The sequence below is a fragment of the Nannospalax galili genome, unplaced genomic scaffold, assembly GCF_000622305.1.
Source record: "Nannospalax galili isolate Female #2095 unplaced genomic scaffold, S.galili_v1.0 scaffold1242, whole genome shotgun sequence".
NCBI classification, from domain to species: Eukaryota; Metazoa; Chordata; class Mammalia; order Rodentia; family Spalacidae; genus Nannospalax; species Nannospalax galili.
This window is the reverse complement of record NW_008347218.1, coordinates 50,464-56,618: the sequence shown is the minus strand read 5'-3', so window position 1 is coordinate 56,618 and position 6,155 is coordinate 50,464. Positions and strand designations below refer to the sequence as shown.

At 40.6% G+C, this 6,155-nt stretch overlaps 1 long non-coding RNA gene across 1 annotated transcript in view; it reads left to right on the top strand.

Annotated features, from left to right (window-relative positions):
• LOC115072145 overlaps nucleotides 1-3,371 on the top strand; it is a 12,953-nt gene extending 9,582 nt beyond the window's left edge. The window contains exon 3 of the long non-coding RNA XR_003851213.1: nucleotides 3,070-3,371. This is a non-coding gene — a long non-coding RNA (uncharacterized LOC115072145). The remainder of the gene's footprint in view (nucleotides 1-3,069) is intronic.
• Nucleotides 3,372-6,155: the final 2,784 nt, after the last annotated feature.

Below are 6,155 nucleotides of genomic sequence, written 5' to 3'. Positions count from 1 at the left end.
GGAAACAGGTTTTAAGCAGGAATGAAACATGACCAGATTTGTATTTTAGAAATTTCGAGCTGGGCATGGTGGCGCACGTCTTTAGTCCCAGCACTTGGGAGGCAGAGGCAGGCAGATCTCTGTGAGTTCAAGGCCAGCCTGGTCTACATAGTGAGTTACAGGCCAGCTGGGGCTATGGAAAGACCCTGTCTCAAAATAATAGTATTGAAATAATAATAGAAATATCATTATGAGAAGGGAATGGAAACTGACAAAAAGATACCATGTTTCCTCTAATATCTGGAATTCAGTACCCACAGAAAGTGAACAGGACAAGCAGGGGAGGCGAGGCAGGACATGAAAGTATTATAGGTAGTAAATATGGTCAAAGTACATGATTTACTTGAACAAATTTTGTTCAGAGAATCATTTTGTACAATGAATATATACTAAAAAATTTAAATACCGTTATGACTTCTGAATTGAAGAGGGCAAGATCAGAAGCAAGAAAACATGAAGTTAGTGCAATAATCCAAAGGAAATGGTGAGGGTTTCACCTAATATCTCTAAAGTTCACAGTTTTTCAATAAAACTGGTAACAGCTACCTGTAGAGTTATAATAGGATTGGCATTAAGAAAAGATGTTAAGAATGTGTATCACAGAGTACACATAGCCAATAAATGTCAGCTGTGGTGATGATTATTGGTCTTGCATCTTAATGGATTGACAACCCTTAAGAATGAACATATGGGAAGGAAAACAATTGACATTAATATTTACAGAATGAACGAATCATTGATATAGTTTACTATTCCACCTATTAAAGCTTCAGAAGGCCAAGAGAGATGTCCGCTGCATCTTCTACAACAACCCCGGTTCTTCACATGCATACTGTGATCTCAAAAGAGATGGTCCCTTCTCAAAACGCTCCCTTAGCCCTAAGGACGTTGTCATTAACTCTATTGTCATAATCAGAACTTGACTAAAGATTGATGCACATGAAAAAAAAAATACTTGAGCTAATCAGCTTTTTCTTCCAGAGAACTTGAAGAATAAAAGTGAGAAATGTTACTTGGTTTAAATTCATATCTGACCTGATATGGCCGAAAAGACTTTTCTGCTGTGTGCTCAGATAAGCAGTAAAGACCAGTAACAGGAAGCAGCCTGTAAGATGTGAGCAGAGGAGAGCGTGGGAGGCAGCTCAGAGTCTGAAGGGAGGTGCAGCTGTACTTCCTAGCCTTAGATACAGTAGACAGGTTCTTTCACCCATCAAGTAAATTGTGTCTGTGTCTTAGCATACTTTAGGTAGATCTTCGTCTTCTGTAACTATGGTCAGAAATCTGTTTTTATATTTATCATGAATTTTTATTCTAAAATTCCTCTATCTCATATAGTCCTTACTCCATGTTTACAAAATATATGGCATCATTTTCCGACTCAGCAAAATGTAGGAGGAAAAAGATTGTTTCCTTGCTTTTTAATTTTGAAAGTCAAGAGCCTTTAAGAAAATGAAAACCACTCTGGCAAAAACGGAAGCTGGAAGCTCTAAATGATTATACGAAACAGCGATTTCTATAGTTGGGTTAAATTTGATTGCAAGTAGCAGAAGAATTTATGATCGTCTTAAGCAACAGAAGTGTATTGATTTTTGTGGGAAAAGTTCAGAGGTAGACTCTACAGATCAGAGGAAATTGATTCACAGTGTCCTCAGATATCAAACTGATTCTTTTTCTTACATCATTTTCTATGTTGTTCCCTCAAGGCAGCAAGATGGCTGCTGTGTCTGCGGGCATCATGATTATGCTCATTGGGGGCTGAAGAGACATCTCAGTGGATAAGAGCACTGGCTGCTCTTACAGAGGACCCTGAGTTCAGTTCCCACCATCCACATGGCAGCTAACAACGATCTGTAATTTCAGTCCCCAGGTATCTGATGCCCTCTTCTGACTCCTGCAGGCATTGTATGACATGGGTGCACTTACATACATGCAGGCAATTTATGCATACACATAAAATAAATAAATTAAAAATTAAAAAATCATACGCATCCAGAGGACCCTTTTAAATGGCATCCTTATTAAATGACCCCTTTCCCTAAGTATGATTTGATTGCAAACATCTTTGTTCATGATTCTCAGATTGAAATTGTTTCTTAGCTATATCTAATATAAAGTCACACACTAAAATATAGAGTAATTCCACTTGAATAAACAGCTTTCTAATGAGTTAATCCCTCCATAGGAAATTTGGCCCAGGAAGCTTGTGGATTTTTACATATCAGAGAGTTTGCTGGCCTTTCAGTATCTCAATTCACAGAAGTGGTCCTTATCTAACACAGTTTTGGATCAAGAGTCAGGCATGGTGATGTACAGCTTTAATATCAGCACTCCAGAGGCAGAGACAAGGTGATCTCAGAATTTGAGGCCAGCATGGCCTGCATAGTAAGTTCCAGACCAGCCACAGTACATAGTAAGAAGCTGTCTCAAGGAAGTGGTTCTGCAACTGGATATGGTGGTGCACCTTTAATCCCAGCACTTGGGAGGCAGAGGGGCAGAACTCTGTGAGTTCAAGGCCATCCTGGTCTACATGGTGAGTTTCAGGCCAGCTGGGGCTACAGGGAGACCCTATCTCAAAAGAAAAGAAAAAGAAAGAAAGAGAAAGAAAAAAAAGATTCTGCCTAAAAAATGTTCAAGGAGCCTTCATTATTCTAAGTAATTTAATAACTGATATTTTAACCTATTAAGAACACAAAAATCTTTTTAGATACCTTATGTTTCTGTCAATTACTGAAAGTCATGAGCTCATTGTAATATCAATACCGTATTTAATCTCTTGCAAATTTCTAATCATGTACAAAATTTGCTGTTTTATTTAACCAAGCCTATATTTTGTACGAGAACTTGCTGGCAATGTGTTAATGGATTTGACATTTCTAATAGATGTCATTTACTGTTATAACAGATTCAACAACATTTGCTGATGAAACGCACTGAAATAATTTTTAAGTGATTGTATTTTCATCAAATGCTTTTCTAAGTGTGGATCTGCCACTTTTCCAAGGTCTGATGTCATACTTTCTCGTTTCATAGCTGATGGCACTGGAGGAAGAGCGCAACAGAAATGGAGCATGTGCTCATTGTTTGTGATCCTGGATGGCTAACTGCAAGTTAACCAAACCCAGAAACTACAAGAGGGAAGGTAATTTTGGGGGATCTTAGAGTGGCAAGTCACAGGTTCATAGAGCTCTGAATCGGTGTCCCAACATAGGTAGGAAAAGTGGGGACTTATATACACGGTTGAAGGTTGAGAAGGATCAAGTTGAGGAGGAACATGGACTGTACAACCAAAATCAATAAGAAACAAAGAAAAGAATGTATAAACAGAATGGAAACATCCAGCTTCTTAGTGTGCATCAACGTGCACAACACAGTCACAGTAAATCAATAAGAAACAAAGAAAAGAATGTATAAACAGAATGGAAACATCCAACTTAGTGTGCATCAACGTGCACAACACAGTCACAATGAACCATTATTTTGTGCACTGAAGCTATGCTAATAAAAAATAAACTTAAAAGATAGGAATGGTGGCCCAGGCCTGTAAGACCAACACTCAGTATGTACATGTATGAACTGCCAAAGAACAAAAATATTAAAAAACAACACAAAGGATATGAATACTGTTTATCTATATGAAATGAAATGCCGCAAAGAATAAGCTAGGAAGGGGCATCTTGAAGAAGACAACTATGTGGGGAAAACATAGTGGTGAGAAAACTCAAGGAGCATTCAAAGAATGAGTAGGCCAAACTGTTGTAGTGTAAGGAGTCTGCGAAGGAATAACGGGGAGTAAATCCAAATGACAGGTTGAGGTCACACTGCGGCGGCTTTGAATGGCAGACTGAGGATTCTGTATTTAAGCAATGTGGAACCGCTAGTGAAGGAGTGACATAATGAGATCTGCACCGCAAGTAAGATGGATCTGGCAGTGAAACAGGCCTGACAGAAGTAGAAAACATTTGGCGGGCACGAGACTTTGCGGATTCCACCCCAAGTTTGGGTTTTGAAGCGATGAACATAGTGGGGTAATGAAAACAGAAAGGATGGCATTAGCCTAAAAGATGTTGAGACCACATGGAAAGAACACCATTCCTTCAACAACCATCCAAGAAGTACCATCACATCCCAGACACACAGTAGGCAGAGGGGACACGTCAGTGACAGTGCAAAGCGCTTGCCCTCATGGAGCCTCTATTCTGGTTGAGGGGAATAAATGGGTAAACCAAGAAAGTCAAAGGTCCTTGAGGAAATCTAAAATCTTGGATACTAGATGTCTAAAACTTCAGAGAATGTAGATCTAGAGTTCATTAATGGGGATTGGGAAATAAAACCACTAAAGCTAGACATATTTTCTAAGAGATCAGCTGGTCACAGAGTAATGTCTCCTCTGTGGATCATTACAATCTAGTTGTTCAGTTGAAAAAAATACATGTTATCCAGCTGTCCTTGGGACAGCTAACACATGTCAAAACCACAGACCTATATAAAATCAGATATTTACATGGAAAATGAGAAACAATTATAAATGCCAGTGACAGAGCTGCCATTGTTAATATCTGTATGAAACTTTATGTGGCAATCTAGGGGTGATCATATTTATTGCTGCTTGCTGGTCACACAATGGGAGCTAGGAAATGAGGTGGGGTAATCTTGAAGCCTAGACTATTAAGTGTTTAAAAACAGTTTATTCCAACACATAGTGAGGATTCAGATGCATTGGTTTAAATAAAGAATGCACACTTTTCAATAGTTCTGTAAGTTTCCAATGAGAAAAGATGTAACCACTTAAATGGATATGATAATGCATGCAGTTCAGAATGAAGATTTGAAAAGAAGGAAAAGGAAATATTTTAAATATTTTTCTTTTGGGCTGGAGAGATGGCTCAATGCTTAAGAGCACTGTCTGCTCTTGCAGAGGACCCGGGTTCAGGTCCCAGCACCCACATGGCAGCTACCAACCTTCTATAACTCCAGTTCCAGGGGATCTGAAGCCTTCTTCTGACCTGCATGGGCACTTACACACATGCAGACAATACCCTCATACACATAAAAATAAATAAAATAAATTTTAAATATTTTTCTTTTGAATTCTAGGGCTATTTTCAATAAATTAGGTGAACTTTTTAAAAATTAAAATATGCTGGGCATGGTGGTGCACACTGGTAATTCCAGCTGTCTGTGGGCCAAGGCAAGCAAATCTATGTGAGTACCAGGCCAATGTGGTCTACATAGTGAGTTCAGATCAAGCCCTATCTTTAAAAATGAAATTAATTCTCACCTCCCTCTTCTTCCCTGGGCCTGCATGATCCACAGGCCTCTCTCCAGGGTAAATTGATCAAGCCCTCCATGCCTTGACTCCCTCAGCCTCATTCACCCTCCCATCTCCCCCACCTGTCTCTCCTCCTAGCCTGGATCCTGTCCCATTCCTTGTCTTGGCATCCCAGACACCTGGGGAATCACCACTGCTGCCTGATCCTTTGCATCCAGACCAACCCAGTTCCTTCTCAGGTCCCCAGGACCACTCTGGGCCTGGCCCCAGCCTCACCTCCCTCTGCTTCCCTGGGCCTGCACGACTGGCCAGCCTCTTTCCTGGACACCGAGGCTGACCTTTCCTCTTCCTGATCCTTTGCATCCAGACCAACCCAGGTCCTCAAGTGCAGTCCCCAGGAGCCCTTGGGGCCTGTTCCTGCCCCCATCTCCCTTTGCATCTCTGGGTGGCATGGCCACCAGCTGCCCGAGACCAGCATCTTTCCTGGGCCCAGCTCCCACTCCAGTCCATCCCCCAAATTCCTGAGGCCAAAATATTTCCTGGAGGGATCCAGACCTTAGGAGAAAGCCTGAGAGCATCTGATCCTCATCTGACTTGGGCCTCTGTGGGAACTCCTGAAGACAAAAACAATCTGGCCACTCCAATATAAAATCAAAAGAGAGAACTGGAAGCTTACAGGAACCAGCTTTTCATGCCCAAGAAGTAAACCACAAAGACACATAAAATTCACAAAAAGAAGCAGAACTAAACTTGAAGGCTCGAGTATCACACAAGAGTCAGAAACTACAAAAGAAATTCACATGTCAAAATCACAGAGAAAAAATAATAACATGAAAAACCAAAATAG